The sequence below is a fragment of the Protopterus annectens genome, chromosome 4.part0 (genome assembly GCF_019279795.1).
Source record: "Protopterus annectens isolate FY-2018-M chromosome 4.part0, PAN1.0, whole genome shotgun sequence".
Lineage (NCBI taxonomy): Eukaryota > Metazoa > Chordata > Ceratodontiformes > Protopteridae > Protopterus > Protopterus annectens.
In genome coordinates this window covers 672001142-672017775 of record NC_056733.1, presented here as the reverse complement: position 1 = coordinate 672017775, position 16634 = coordinate 672001142, and the positions used below count along the sequence as shown (strand labels likewise).

The window sequence follows — 16634 nt, the reverse complement described above, 5'->3', positions numbered from 1 at the left end:
CAAAGACAAAATGATCAGTTTTAACAATTGGCTTAATTACTGGTGTCATTCTAAGGGGATCCAATGTCTGTCTGCTTGGGATGACATGCTTGACAAGCCATGCTGCTTCGCAAGTGATGGCTTGCACCTGTCACCCCTGGGCTTCCGGATATTGGCCAAGTCTCTTGCCACCCCCATAGTGCCTTTTTTAGGCAAGGCTCAAATGACAAACCTACCTCCCTAGAAAACACAATTCGAAAAAAACTAAGGGTAATGCTGCTCAATGCCAGAAGTCTAAACCTCAAGATGCACGCCCTCGAAGCCCTCCTCAGTATGGAGAACATTGATGTCTGTGCAGTGACTGAAACCTGGTTCAAGGCTCCTGAGAGCACCCCAGCACTATCAGGTTTTACCTCATATCATGCTTTCCGGCCCCAAAACTTGGACCGAACCACAAAAGGAGGGGGAGTACCCATTTTCATCAAAGATACCCACACCTCCAGGTTAGTGGCAACGCACGAAGCATCGGAGACTATCCAGGTGCAACTAACCATAGGCAAAACTGCCTTACAGTTTTTAGAATGCTACAGACCACCCTCTCAAACTCAGGAACCCCACACAGCCTTCCTGAAGACACTGGAGAGTATGAATGTCACTCCAAATACCATCATTTTGGGAGACTTCAACTACCCAAACATAGACTGGGAACATTACTCAAGCCCCAACACCCTAGCCCAAAGGTTCCTAGAATTCATAAACTCAAATGCAATGGAACAACTAGTCACCATTCCCACAAGAGGAGACAATATACTAGACCTGATCATCACAAACATGGGGACAAAATGCTCCACACCGGAAGTATATCCCTCTTTGGTAAGATCAGACCATAAATTAATCTCACTGGAAATCCACATCCCGCCCCCACCCACTGCACAAAAGACCACAGTGAAGAACTTCTCAAACGCAAACTTCACACTTCTTAAGACTGAAGTGGTATCCTTCAAGGCCCCTGGGCCAGTGGAAACCACAACCCACACTGCTGAATCCTTTGCAAATGCCTTCTATGGGCACCTTCAAGAATGCATGGATCATGCAATCCCAAATAAAACCAAGACCCATTCCCCCAAAGGCAGGCGACCGGTCTGGTGGACCCCAGCCATAAACAAACTTTACAACAGGAGGAGGAAGCTACTACATGACAGAGCAAAATCCCTAAAAGGGAAGGCATCTCTGATCAGTACTAGCAAAAAACTACGATCACTCATAAAATCATCCAAGGCCAACTTTGAGAGAAAAATCATAAAAGACACAAAAGACAATCACAAGGCCTTCTTTAGCTATGTTAGAAACCTGGGTGGAAACTCCCAGATATGCTCAGAGTTAGTCCAAAATGACACAAAATACACTGAACCCACTGACATTGCCAACATTCTGGCAGACAGGTTCAGTGCAAATTTCTCCTCCCCCTCCCCCCCAAAAGGAGAAATAACTATCCCAGCAGAGTGTAGCCTCCCTAACATCTCAGATGCCCAGGTGAGAGCCGCCCTCTCTAAAGCTAAAAACACAGCATCAATGGGACCGGATGGTGTCCTGGGCTGTGTGCTACATGAACTCCAAGAGGAACTAAACCCACACATAAGGCTGCTGTTTAATCTTAGCCTTACTACAGGATACGTACCTAAAGAGTGGCGTACGGCAACAGTGACCCCACTTCACAAAGGCGATGCTTCTACAGACCCTGGAAATTACCGCCCCATAAGCTTGACGAGCCTGGTCTGCAAAGCTATGGAGAGGATCATTATGGAACTCATGAACAAAGACATTGGGGACCTACAGACAATGGATCCTACCCAATTTGGCTTTGTCAAGGGCAAATCCTGCCTTTTGAACTTGGTCGACTTTTTTGAAACAGTCACTAAGGCCATTGATGAGGGTAAGGCAGTTCACACAGCCTACCTTGACCTTGCAAAAGCCTTTGACACAATACCCCACTCGGGCATCATAGACAAACTCACCAGCTTAAATGTAAACCCATATGTCACAAGATGGGTTGCAAACTGGCTCAAGGACAGAACCCACAGGGTCAGAGTTGCTGGAGCTATGTCAGATTCTAAGCCAGTCACAAGTGGTGTCCCGCAGGGCTCAGTCCTGGGACCCCTCTTGCTCGGCATTTATTTTTCCGAGGTACAGGCAAACATAGGAGGATTGTGGCTGACAAAGTTCGCAGATGACTGCAAACTGGGCGCCATAATTGATACTCCAGCGGGCACAAACATCCTTCAGAGAGGCCTCATAGAAATGGATAATTGGTGCCAGAGCCATGGCCTTAAGCTGAACGCCAAAAAATGTATAGTCATACCCTTTGGGAAAAACAAGGTACCGACAAATTACCACACAGGCGGTAATCCATTAAGTACGGAAGAGGTAATCAGGGACCTAGGGACCCAGGTTGACAGTAACCTCTCATTTGACACTCACATTGCCAAAGTGGTTAGGAAGACCTTCTATATTGCCCACCTTATCATGAAGGGTTTCACATCTAGATCAAGAGAGGTCATTGTGTCCCTGTACTCTTCTCTTATCAGGCCAATGATTGAGTACAATGCCCCATTTGGGATGTATCTCGCCCGACACCTGCAGCAGTTGGAAAGACCCCAAAAGTTCCTCACCAAGAGGATAAAGGGTCTTAAACATATGTCATATGCTGCCCGACTGAAAAAACTCCAGCTCTATTCAGTCGCATACCGCCTACTCAGAGGTGATCTGTGCCTGATGTACAAGGCCATGTCCAATCCTGAATTAATGGACATGCTCCACCTCAGAAAATCCAAATCCATCAGAGCCACGAGAACAAGTGACTTAAACCTCAACACAGAAATAAATAGGACATGCTGGAGGGACAGATTCATAACCTAGAGGCTCCCTACACTCTGGAACAGAATCCCAGTCCATGTTAGGCAGAGCCCCTCACTGACTCTATTCAAGAGAAATCTCGACGATTGGATGGGAGATCGTAGGTTTACCCCGGGGTCATCTCTGTGTCATTACTAGACAGAGGCATAGTAAACTAAACCCTAAAAGGGCGTAGTATTCTCATCCTAAGGGGTGGTGTAAGCCACACACACTCTGGCTAGGCTTATAAATGCCCTAGGGCAGATAGCCTAGTACGAACCTATGAACCTATGAAATTTGAACAACTGCTGGTGGCATTTGCTGCAGGGGCAGAGGGGAAGGCTATTTCAAAGCAAACCATTTCTAAATGGATAAGCCATTGCATTAATTTCTGCTATAAGCACCATGGAAAACCTCTCCCCCAGGGGATCAGACCTGACTCCACCAGGGCTGCATCTACCTCTACATCCTTTCTCAGAGGCATCCTTACCAGGGACATCCTAGAAGCTGCTACCTGGAGGTCTGTACATACTTTCACCAAGCATTATAATTTGCCAATTTTCTCTAAATCCAGAGCTGGCTTTGCCACTGCAGTCTTGCTGGCCCTAATGCTATCTGAATTCCTCCTCCCAACCATAGCTTTGGGAATCTACCCAAATGTAAAGACTGCCAACAGTGAAACACAAAGAACATAGTACAGTTGTGTACACTTACCGTAAATGTAGATGCTCGAGTGTATTCGCTGTTGCAGTCCTGGTTTCCCTCCCTCCAGCCCCCTAACTTTTTTTGACTATACCTCTACTTTCCTTTACTATGCTTAAAAGCCTTTTTGGTGTATTTGCTTTTTTGTTGGAGGTATATCATTGTACTTTTATATTTAATTGCTTCCCATTAGGGGGGCACCTGACATTTGGGGCAAAAAAAACTGATGTAATGGCGTTGGTTGCATGGTTTATACCCCTGATGACCTGACGTCATGGAAGAAGGGACAGCAACCGACGCTGGACCCAAGACTTTGTTAATCAGGCCGACTCAGGGCTACCTGCAAGCAGATAACCCAAATGTAATGACTGCAACAGCGAATACACTTGAACATCTACATTTATGGTTAAGTGTACACAACTGTACTTTGCCATGTCCCTGTTAATGAGGTCCATGATAATCCATTCCATGGCCTTGCAGATCAGGCTAGTTAGACTGATGGGTCTGTAATTTCCTGGATCGGTAGACAGTCCACCTTTGTGTAAAGGGATGACATTGGCTGTCCTCTACTCTGCTGTGACAAAGCCAGTACTCAGGCTTTGGTTGAATAAGGTGCCTAATGCTGCTGCCAGTTCATGTAGGATGCAGTCTGGGATGTTATCCGGTCCCATGGAGGCTGTATTTTTTGTCTTTGAGAGACCAGTGATTACTTGTTCCCTAGAGATATGGGGAGGGGGACAGGTACTGGGGATGTCCTGATTTACTGATGGGGGACAGTGGGGTGAAGTTTTCACTGAATCTGTCTGCCAGTTGATTGGCTATATCTACAGCATTTGTGCATGTGGTGTCCTTGACCACCAGTTCTGAACAGATCTGGGTGCTTCCTTTGAGAGTGCATACATATGCGAAGAAGGCCTTATGATTGTCTGTAGTGGACATGGCCAATTCGGATTCAAAGTTGGTTTTAGAGATTTCACTAGTGCTCTTATTTGCTTGTTCAGGCTAAGGATAGATTGCTTCCAGTTGGGCATCTGCTCCTTCTTGGTTCTGGACAGTAATTTTTCCTTTTGTTATATAGTTTATTTATTGCAGATGCTCACCAGGCAAGTTTACTCTTCCTTGCGGAGGATGATTTTGTTCTGTCGGGTATTCCTGATTCCATGCATCTGTATAAATACTCGTATTGTACTTTGGTGTATATTTGGACATTGGTGCCAGTTTCTAAAGAGGAGGAGGGAGCTGTGAAGCTGTTTATACCATCCCTCAGGAGGTTGTAATCAGCTGACCCTAGCTACAGGGGAGTCAGGGGATATGGTGACTTTGAAATTGACCGCTTTATGGTCAGATCTTACCAGGGAGGATGATACTGTAAGGGTGCTGCAGTGGTTACTCATGCTGGTTTATACCAAGTCCAAGATATTATCACCTCTTGTGGAGGTATCGACTAGCTGTTCCAAGGCATTTGCATTGATAAAATCGAGGAATCTCTGGTCATTTGTGTTCTGGCATGAATAGTTTTTCCATTCTATGGTTGGATAGTTAAAGTCACCCAGGGTCAGGGTAAAGGGTTGAATCTTGATAGATTCAAAGAGGTCCAGATAGGTGGAGTGGGCATTTTGAGTGAAAGTTGGGGGCCTGTAGCTAGCTATGATTTGAAAAGGGGTCTTGTCAACGGTTAACTACACCTGGAGTGTCGCCTGTGCGTCATACTGTTTGACCAGCCTGGAAGTGCATCTGTCTTTAATATATATTGAAACTGCACCTCCTTTGGCTTAGTGCCCATCGCTTGGGGTCTGAATGTATGATAGGATGAGTAACGAGGTGAGACTGGGTTGCTCTCAGCAGCTTTGAACCAGGTTTCTGTGACTGCACAAATGGCATCATCTTCCAGGGTTAAGAATTCTTGCAGTGAGTGCAGTTTCATGTTTAGACTCCTAGCTTTTAGAAGCATAATCTTTAATTTGCGTTTTGTTGAAATTTTTATGTTGGTAGTCTCGACCTCATGATTTTTCCCAAAAAGGCGCTTTGGGGGAGGCAAGGACCTTTGCTAAAAGCTTGAAGCCTAAGTGAGACAGATGCAGGCCATTTCTAGTAAAGCGCTGGGGTCTGTTGATCATATCTTCCCAGGCTGTCAGGTACTGGATCCCCCCTGGAATGACATCAGAAACTAGGCCAGTTGTTAAAGTCATTCACTTTTTGTTTGTATTGAGGTATCATTGTGGGTGACAGTAGAATGCTGATTAAGGATAGGGATATACCTGCCTGGGACACGCATTGTGATCTCAATCATGTCTCTGTTCATATAGTCCAGAGAGGTACGTCGTTCACGCCAACATGGACTACAACAGAGTCATAACAGTACCTGTTATTGAGAGACTTGAGTGCGTGTGTGATATGGTGGATTCTAGCACCTGGCAAACAACTAACGGTGACTTTCTCCTTATCCAGCCTGGTGAGAAGCATATCTGTGTGTCTCACAATGGAGTCTCCTATGACTAATATGGTGGGTTTATGCTTAGGCCTTAGTGGTTGCAAAACACAGATATGTGGACTATGCGTGGTATGTGGTGTGAAGAGTTGTGGAGTTTGCATGTGTTTTTGCCTCTAAGGTCTCCTTTGTTTGGGTTTATTTTTGTTGAGAACCTCCGCATTTGTGGGTGTGTGTTGTCTAGTTGTGGGTGTTGTTTGAGATGTAGTGATTGCGTTGACAACCTTCTCAGTGCCAGATAATACTGGCTTGTGAGCGAGAACTTAGACTCTAGGTTGTTAATGTAATTGCATCTCTCACAAATTGTGTTCCTAGGTGGTAGTAGTAGATGGTTGTCAGTGTACATGAGGCAGTTGCTACACTGTCTCAGGATGCCCATGTCAACCAGGCTGACAGGAGAAACTGTAGGAAAACGTTCTTTGTGTTTCACTGTTGCAGTTATCACATTTGGGTTATCCCTGCCAGGGTAGCCCTCGGCCGGCCTGAATACCAGAGACTTAGTATTTCTGTGTCAGTTGCTGTCACTTGAGGACTGATGTCAGGTCATCAATGGTATAAAGGAAGGCAGCCGATGCCATTACATCAGTCTTTCTTGCCATGGAGCCTGAAGCAGAAGCAGTTTGCATGACTGCCGGTCAGTCGCTACCTGAGTTTTCATTTCCGAACTGAAGTTGAAGTCTTCGAAAACTAAGTACCCCATTGGAGATCCTTTTTTCTTGCACTAACTGATGTCAGAAAAAGTTAATAATTGTCTTGCCTGTGGAAAGCAAATACCACACTGGGCCTTCCACTCTTACTGGGTCACTTGTCTAGGCCCAGACCACAACGTTCCAAGTTGTCGCCTCTGGCCCTTATTGTAACCAGATATTTATATTTACAGTCCTTAAATTCCGATATGACTTTGGTAAGCCATCCAACAGCAGATCTTCTGAAAAAGCATAAAGGTAAAGACAGAGACAGACCGCACAGGACCAAACCTTCTGATGACACTTCCGATAAGCTGGTCGTCAGTCCTCCGGAACTCAGAGAGGTACTTTTGCAGCCCCTGATGGCCACTTCAGTTAATTCGGAGGCCACTACCAAGACCCTTTTGGAGTCTGGTATGCTGCAGAACTCTTCTTCGTCTAAGGATCCTGCAGTTGTCGCTACCTTGGGTGGGTCCGGAGCCGCTGTGCAGGCAACAGCTTCTGAGGAAGTCCTTCGGAACACTGAATCATTATTATTATTTGAAAAATAACACTGAATCCCGACTTAAATCGACGCCTTCTTTCGCGACTACTGTTCTTTCGAAAACACCCAAATTCCTTAGGCTTAGGGGTTGAACCACACCCAAGAAACCGACTACCCATTCTCAGGCGCCTGCTCCCTTGCCTCAGTCTTAAAATGGCAGAAGGACCTTATCATGCTGATTAGAGGAAGCAAAGCCACCCCTTCAGACAGGGATTCCCGAGCACTGGACAGATGGGGTAAAAAAGTATACACCTCAGCTACTCTTGCGATCAGGGAACTAAACTGTCAGTTTCATATGCTTAAATATCAGCAACATACCTTGGAACTCCTTAAACAAAAAATGTCTTTTTCTGCATGGGCAGAATCTAAAGACTTAGAAGACTTAATGCATTCTGCAAGTCAAGTGAGTAAACGCACTTTGCACTGTGGTTTTGATGCTCTAGAAGCTTCTTGCAGGGCAGCAGTCATTGGATTTGACATTAGAAGACATGCATGGCTTAAGAAACAACCCGTGCCAGACCATGTCAAATCAAAATTGTTGGATGCATCCTTGCACAAAGATAACTTATTTGGCACTAAAGCAGAAGAGGTCTTAAAAAAAGATGGAAGAAAAAGCAAAATCTATGCAGACAGTTAAAGATTTCTTAAAGGTCCAGCCCCCTAGGTTCAGCAGGCATTTTCCCTACAAGCACTGGTCCTTTCCTGCTTTGAGTAAACAGGCCCAGCCTAGGCCCTGTGGAAACAGACACCCCCCCCCCCCGACAGCAACTCCAGGGGTTGCAGAGATCTAAGCAGTGGACTACCTCCACTTCAAAACCAGGGAGTTCTAAGCCACCCCCTTATGGTACGAATTCGCAATGAATGACTCGCCTCCTCCCAAACTCGCTTCTGCCCACCTTCACATACCCCTAGGAGGAAAACTCTCCTTTCACTTAAGCACCTGGTCCACCGTTACCAAGGACCAGTGGGTTCTGAACATTGTGTCTCAGGGGTACAAATTCTCCTTCCACACCCTTCCAACCCCAAAAGGGTTTCCAGATCTACCAGCAAATCAGTGGGCAGAGGCTCAAAAGCAAATCCATTCCCTGCTCTGCTTGGGGGAAGTAGAGCACCTTCCTGCAGAGCAGATAGGCCAAGACTTCTACTCCAGACTTTTTGTGGTGCCCAGAAAAGAGGGCACCTGGCGCCCCATCCTCACACTATCCATTATAAACACCTTCCTGGTGATCCCAAAATTCAAAATGCTCACCCTCCAGCAGCTGCTACCCATGCTCTCCAAGGACGCTTGGCTAGCCATCCTGGACCTAAAAGAGGCCTACCTCCACATTCCTATTTGGGAGTCATGCAGAAAATATCTCCACTTCAGGGCAGGATCTCAACACTTTCAGTTTTCTGCACTTCTCTTTGGCTTATCTACTCCTCCCAGAGTTTTCACAAAATGCCTGGCTCTGGCCATTGCCTTTTGCAGACAAAGAAATATTCAAATTTACCCCTACTTAGACGACTGCCTTATTCAGGCAGACAACCAGGAAAAGCTGCTCAAAGACCTGGCCTTTGTAAAGAACCTACTAACTTCCCTAGGGTGCACAATACATGAAAAGTAATCCAAACAGGTACCCACCCAAAGGATAATCTTCCTGGGAGCAAGTCTGGATACAGCATCCCAGATGGCATGCCTTATACCAGAAAAACAAATTTTCCTGTCAGCTTACTTCTCTCAACTGGCCACCAGGCCCCAGCTTTCTGCAAGGAAAATCCTACAAGCCCTGGGGTTGATGGCATCTTGCATACTCCTCATTCCATATGCCAGACTGCATATAAGGAACCTTCAATGGTACCTAAAGAGCCTTTGGTGTCAACACTCTCAAGATCTGGAAACTCTTCTATCTATTATTCCTTGCCTGAGGAAGGAAATCATTTGGTGGGCAACAGCCTGCTCCCACAACAAGGGACTGCCCTTCTTCCCACTCGCTGCCACCCAGACCCTCACCACAGAAGCATCAGACTACGCTTGGGGTGCACACCTGGACAGCAGGTGCATACAGGGCCAATGGAGCCCACAGCAAATCCCCCTGCACATCAGTCAAAAAGAGATGATGGCTGTGCAGCAGGCATTGATAGCTTTCAAACCCCTTCTCTCTCTCCTGGGGTTCTCCTGATCAAAACAGACAAACATCACTGTGATGTGGTACATCAACAACAGGGAGGGACTCACTCCTACCCGCTGTGCAGGCTGGCCATGACCCTTTGGCTCACAGCCTCTTGCATGCAACTATACCTGTTAGCAAAATACCTACTAGGCTCTCTCAACTCCCTGGCAGACTAATTAAGTAGAAAGCTTTTGGATCCACACGAGTGGCAGCTAAACAGAAGTACCTTCTTCCTAATAACTCAGAAATGAGGAACCCCGGAGGTCAACCCCAGAGGTCAACCTATTTGCCTCCCACATCAACCATCAGCTCACCCAAGAAACCAACTACCCATTCTCAGGCGCCTGCTCCCTTGCCTTAGTCTCAAATACTTAAAATGGCAGGAGACCTTATCATGCTGATTAGGGGAAGCCAAGCCACTCCTTTAGCTGACCTACTACACAGTGAGTCTCTCTTTCTCCCATGTAAAAATTCATGCCTCTGCTATTTCTGCTCATTTTCCCACTGAGCAGCCTCTTTTCTAACATCCTCTGATTAAACAGTTCCTCAGAAGGGCTAGCAACTTGAGGCCCCCCCAGAAGGGCACCAACAACAGCTTGGTACCAGAGAGCATCACTGCATGGCTTGGAAAGTGGATGCCCTGTCCTTCCCCTGGGTAAACCTCTCAGTCTATGCCTTTCCTCCCCTACCTCTCATCCCCAGGGTACTGCTCAAAATAAGGGAGGAAAAAAACAAGGATCATTCTCATAGCTCCAAACTGGCCCAGACAGCCCTGGTACCCCTTGCTGTGCAGCCTGTCCCTGCTGCCTCCATGGAATCTTCCTCAGATTCCAAACCTCCTAACCCAGAGGAAAGGGGAATTCATGCACCCCCAATTGTAGACACTCAATTTGGCAGCTTGGCTTATTCCCTAACCCCTAACCAATCTGCCATCCTCAGTAGACCGGTTCTGGATGTTATCCGAGAGGCCAGATGCCCTAGCACCAGCAAGTCTTATGCAGATAAATGGAAAAGGTACTTCACCTGGATCCAGGCTAGGGGGGGGGGGGCAATATGGCACAGCCCTCCATCCCTCTCTTCCTGGATTACTTAGCTGACCTACTACACAGTGGTCTCTCTTTCTCCCCTATAAAAATTTATGCCGCTGCTATTTCTGCTCATTTCCCACTGAGCAGCCTCTTTTCTCACTTCCTCTGATTAAACAGTTCCTCAGAGGAGCAACTTGAGGCCCCCCAGAAGGGCACCAACACCAGCTTGGGACCTTAACTTTGTCTTGGAAAAGCTCACCCTGCCTCCTTTCAAACTAGCTTCTTCTGCAGAGCTAAAATTTCTCTCCTGGAAGACAGCCTTCCCCCGGCTATCACTTTAGCCAGAAGAGCCTCTGAGCTGCAAGCACTCATGGCGGTGGGAACCCTTCATCATCTTCCATGCAGACAGGGTATCCCTCAGAACTAACCCATCCTTCATGCCCAAGGTGGTGTCCAGTGTGGCTCTCAACCAATCCATTCATTTTCCTACCTTCTTTCCTAACCCCCAAAACAAGGGGGAAAGGATTCTGCACTCTCTAGATGTGCACAGACAGCTCAGATACTATTTGGACAGGACTAAACCCTTCAGAAAGTCTGATCAATTGCTTGTTAGCTTTGCTTCAGGAGGCAGAAGGCAAAGCCATCTCCAAGCAAACCATTTCCAAATGGATAGTATGCTGCATCCATTTCTGCTATAAACAGCATGGCAAGTGTCCCCAAAGGGGGTCAGGACACACTCCACCAGAGCAGCTTCCACCTCTGCAGCTTTCCTCAGAGCGGTCCCCACCAGGGACATCCTGGAGGCTGCCACCTGGACATTTTTCACACATTTACCAAGCATTACCACCTGCTTCTCTTCTCCAAATCTAGAGCAGGTTTGCCTCTGCAGTCTTGCAGGGCATCCTAACCAGCCCTTAGCTTCCTTGACTATCTCCAACCATTTCTTCAGCTTTGGGAATCTACCCAAATGTGATGACTGCAACAGTGAAACACAAAGAACATAGTACAGTTGTGTACACTTACGATAAATGTAGATGTTTGAGTTTCTTCACTGTTGCAGTCCTGGTTTCCCTCCCTCCATCCCCCTTTTTCTTTTTGTTGCCTCTCTTCCTTGTTGTTCTCCTTTCCTTACAAGGGACATATTGGTATTTATTTTCCACTGGTGGGGTTCTTCCACCAGATCTTGGCCTCCTACTTTGAGGGCTCCTGACAGGTTAGGGCAAGAAAAACAGATGTAATGGCATTGGCTGCATTCCTTTATACCACTGATGACTTGACATCAGTCCTCAAGCGACAACAACCGACACAGAAATGCTAAGTCTCTGGTATTCAGCTTGGCTGAGGGCTACTCTGGCAGGGATAACTGAAATGTGATGACTGAAACAGTGAATACACCTGAACATATACATTTATGATAAGTGTACACAACTGTACTTTGTCCATCCATATTTGTCAGAATCTGAGGGAGAGAGAGGCTAGGGAGAGCTAAGGGGTAGGCCTAATGCCCAAATGTTTAAAGCAAAACTAAAAGGCTTTAGAGTAACACTTACAATTTAAACAGGCTTAAAAGAAGCAGTAATAAATGCAGCAGAAAAGATGCAATTGAATACTTTAGAAAACAAGTAGCAGAAAAAAGTAAGATGAAGTAATATAGTAGAAGGAAGAAACACAGTGTTAAATCAGCTGAATAAAGTTTTTTTTTGTTACTAAAGTGGAAAGGAGGAACAGAAGATAATTCAAGGTTAAGAAACTAAGGGGATTGGACTTCCCAGATGTTCCCTCTGTATTAGGTAAAATGAGCTAATGAAACTGGACTGGGAGGAGTGTCCCAGATCAAATTTACAGTAGGAATGGGCAACTGCAAAGTCACCAAGATTAAGAACAAGAAAGCAATAGGGAGGGAGGGTAAGAAACTATGCTACAGCTACTAGCTACACTATTTTAGACAGAAAACACTACAGAAATGTTTATCACAACAGAAAAACAGCAGTGAGACACTAACTTACTCCAAGCCCTAGACCAGCCAATCTTTACCAGCCAGTGGCCAATCAACACAATCCTCCCACTAAAGTGAAGAATGGCTTCTGCTAATCCAGTATGGCCTAGAACATGTGCTCAGAACAAACAGCCACTGCAAGTAACCAGCCAGGCCCAGAGACAGCAAACCTGAAAATGGACTATACTACAGCTACTAGCTACACCATTTTTGGCAGAAAACACTACAGAAGTGTTTATCACTGTGGAAAAAAAGTAGTGAGGCACTAAATGAAAGGTTTAATTAAATAGAAAAAGGAGACTCTGGACAATGCTATTAACTGTAAACAAATCAGTTATATGATACACTCCTTGGCAGGAAAGTCATATATATATATATATATATATATATTTTATATATGTATATATATATATATATATATATATATATATATATATATATATATATAGAGAGAGAGAGAGAGGGGTTCCCTATACATGGTCGAAATGCCACAAAGTCGAAACCCATATAGCCGAGACCATATGTTCGACTTTTCAAATCCTGATCATGTGTAACAGACATCTCCGTGCAGTGCGGAATGGAAAGATTTCCATTTCCGCATTGTAGTGCGATCTTGGAGCTGGTATATTAAAGTTACGGGGGGTGCAGGGGGCATAGCCCCCCTGCTAACACTTAGAAAGTGAGTTACTGTTGTGTTTTTTTTTTTTTTTTTTTTGACATGTTCGAAATTGTGGAAGTCGAACATATGGTCTCGGCTTTCTGCAGTTTTGATCATGTCTAATAGACACACACACACACACACACACATATATATATATATATATATATATATATATATATATATATATACACACACACACACACACACACACACACACACACACACACACACACACACACACACACACACACACACACACATCCTCTTCCACCACGTAACCCACCTCAAAGTAGAGCCAATAACAACGAGCCTAACTCAGCTTTTATTGGAGAACATTTTTTTATTGCAGAGTCCAATGAACAGGGAGGTTTCCACGAATTTTCGCAGAGGAGAAGGAAGAGGCAGAGGGAGAGTGAAAGGCAGGGACAGCGCTCGAGGTCAGAGACTGTATTAATTGGTTCCAGCACGTCTTGTGCCTTGCACACTCAAGACATTTTCAGTTTAACTGATACGTCTTTGGACACACACACAGCAAGAATATTTTGCTTAAAGGTCTTAATTTTATTCGCTCTCAGAGGGCTCCGTTAACAAATGTTATTCTTGACCTGAAACTGTATTGCATGAAGCTTAACCTTAAACAAGGGTTAAAAAACAATGACTTTAATGTTGGTAATGAAATTTTCAATGTTGATGTAGTTCTGTGCTATTAGATTTTTGCAGGTTAATGAAAATGGTGTTCCCCTGCACATTTTGGATTACATGAAACTTTCAGTAGGTCTCCTGCCAGCGACAGTGAAGATTCAGATTCAGATGAAGGCCAACCCCCTCCTTTGAAAAGAAGGAGCACTTTTAATCCCCCACTCAACCCTACTTTGAATATCTTTTCCAGAGTTTGTGAAAGGGAAATCAGGTCAGCTCTAAGTAACAAAACACAGTACAAGTGGTTTAACTTGACTAAAGAAGAAAAGAAAGCTTTAGATAGTTTAAGTAGAGATTCTGATATTAGGATTATAAAAGCTGACAAAGGAGCGTGCATAGTTATGCATACTAGCAGTTGTAATAATAAAATGGAAACTATCCTTTCTAGCAAAGTTAAATATAAAGTAGTTTCACCAGAAGACATTTACCAGAGCTGTCTTTCCATTGACAATACTCTTAACAGACTGTATTGAGAAGGTTTAATCTCAGAGGAAGAAAGGGAGTTTATGGAAGTGAAATTTCCACAGGAAGGCAGAATGTTTGGGATCCCAAAGACTCACAAAGACCTAATAGGTCCCCCCTCAGGCATATTGTAGCATCTAGAAAAACTAAGACAGAATTTATTTCAGCTCTCTTGGATTTTTTTCTGAACCCTTTGATTCAAAAATCACATTCTATCTTAAAGACTATTGAGAGTTTTTAAATTAAATCTTTAAATGCCCACCCACTGAAGGACAATGCATACTGGTCACACTTGATGTTGTAACTCTTTACCCTAGCATCCCACATGTGGAAGGTTTAGAGTATGTGTTGAATTTACCTGACCAAACACACCAGCACCCCTCCCTTTAGAGCAGATTACTTTGGTTACTTTACTGGAGCTAGTTCTGGTTAATAATTTTTTTCTCTTTTAACGGTGTTATTTATCAACAACCTGAAGGGGTGGCAGTGGGAGCCAAAATGGCTCCCGCTTATGCTAACTTAGTGCTAAGCTCTTGGGAAGCAGACACATTATGCAAGATTGAAGGTTTTCAGTGTGTCAGGGTATACAAGCGTTACATTGATGATATTTTTTTTCATTGAAGAAGGGGCAAAATTAAAGATGGATAATTTTCTTGACAGGGTTAACCAGAGTATCAGTTTCTTAGATTTTACCATATCGGGTAAAGGGAATTATGTTAATTTCTTTGACGTTAGTTTAGCCAGGGATCCTGAGACTTATATAGCCAACATCCACCTTTTATGAAGAGGAATATAGTAAAGGGCAGTTTGTGCGACTTAGCAAGATTGTGTGTGAGGATGATATTTTTCTTAAAGAAAGACAATTTCTTAAATGGTTATTTTTAGAAAAACATTACTCAGAAAAATTGGTTAATGACATCCTCACTGATGTTATTGTTCACAGGGAAAACAAATAGCCACAAATCCTTAAATCTGGTTTCAGCCCTAAACCCACAGGTTCCTCGAATGACTATTCCAGATTCCCACTTCCCATCTCGCTTAATGGAGGGACTATTAGAGAGATATTGTCCAGGAACTGTGGAATTATTAACAATAGCCCAGATTTGGAAAGAATCTTGGGTCCCAGTCCTAGCTTTTGCTATAGAAAGACTGTGTCCCTGAAGTCAGCTTTTGAAAAGAATACCCCTTCGCTTACCAGTTTCCCTTCCCAGGGTACAGGTATCTTCTGCTGTGGCAAGTGTGTGTGCTGCCCTTTCATTGCTCAAGGGGATGCGTTCTCTTTACAAAATCCCAAACTAGAGATTCGGTTTCAAGAAGCTTTTAAGTGCAACTCTATGAATATAGTTTACCTTGCAGTATGTGACTGTTGCAAAGCGTTTTATGTGAACAAAACCACAAGGAAATTAAGTGATTGTATTAAAGAACACAGACAAGCACTTAGAAAGCGAGACATTAAGAATGCTTTAGCGAAACATGCTTTTAATAATGCACAGTGCAATACTTTCCATTTTGTGGTTCTTGATCATGTTTCTTTGCCTATTGGCGACTGCAGTCCCCTTCTGGAAGTTAAAGAATTGAGATGGCAAGTTAATTACAGGCCGACACACCCCATGGACTCAATAGGAACCTTAATGTTAGAAGCATCCTTAATTGGATTAGATAGGGAGGAGATACCCCTCCAGAATGTAGCATTTTTTCCCACTAGTTCTTATTTCATTCCACCATTATTCTGATGAAGTTTAACTGATTAACACTATTTTACCGAACAAAAGCACTTAATATTTTCATATTTTACAGACTGTTTTGGATTCTGTCTTGTGGATTGTTTGTATCAAAGTAGTTTTTAATGAAGAAGGAATTTCTGATTTGAATATTGGTCTCAGTCTCCTTACTTTGCCAGCTTTTGAGGTATTTTATTTGATACACACACACACACACACATATAAATAAATATATATATATATATATATATATATATATATATATATATATATATATTTATATGTGTGTGTGTGTCTGTATATGTGTATGCATGTATTGATATATACACACACACACCCACATATATATATATATATATATATATATATATATATATATATATATATATATATACATACATACACACACACACACACACACACACACACACACTTAACTCCAAGGTCGTCATACTTCATAGAAAAGGGAATACTCGGGCACATATAAGTCTGCTTTTTGCGCATTCAGTCCGGCTGTTCTGGGGCTCACACATCTAAGTCTTAGAATACAAAGTTGTTACTGTGTTTAAAACTGCATTTGTATAGTTTGATAACCTTTCTTACTAAGTGATACGAGTTCAGCAACA

The 16634-nt window shown here is 43.9% G+C and overlaps 1 protein-coding gene across 1 annotated transcript in view; it reads left to right on the top strand.

The window, feature by feature from the left end:
* The window catches only part of TCTN1 (tectonic family member 1), a 1166238-nt gene that overhangs the window by 370694 nt on the left and 778910 nt on the right, over positions 1–16634 (top strand). The window lies entirely within an intron of this gene.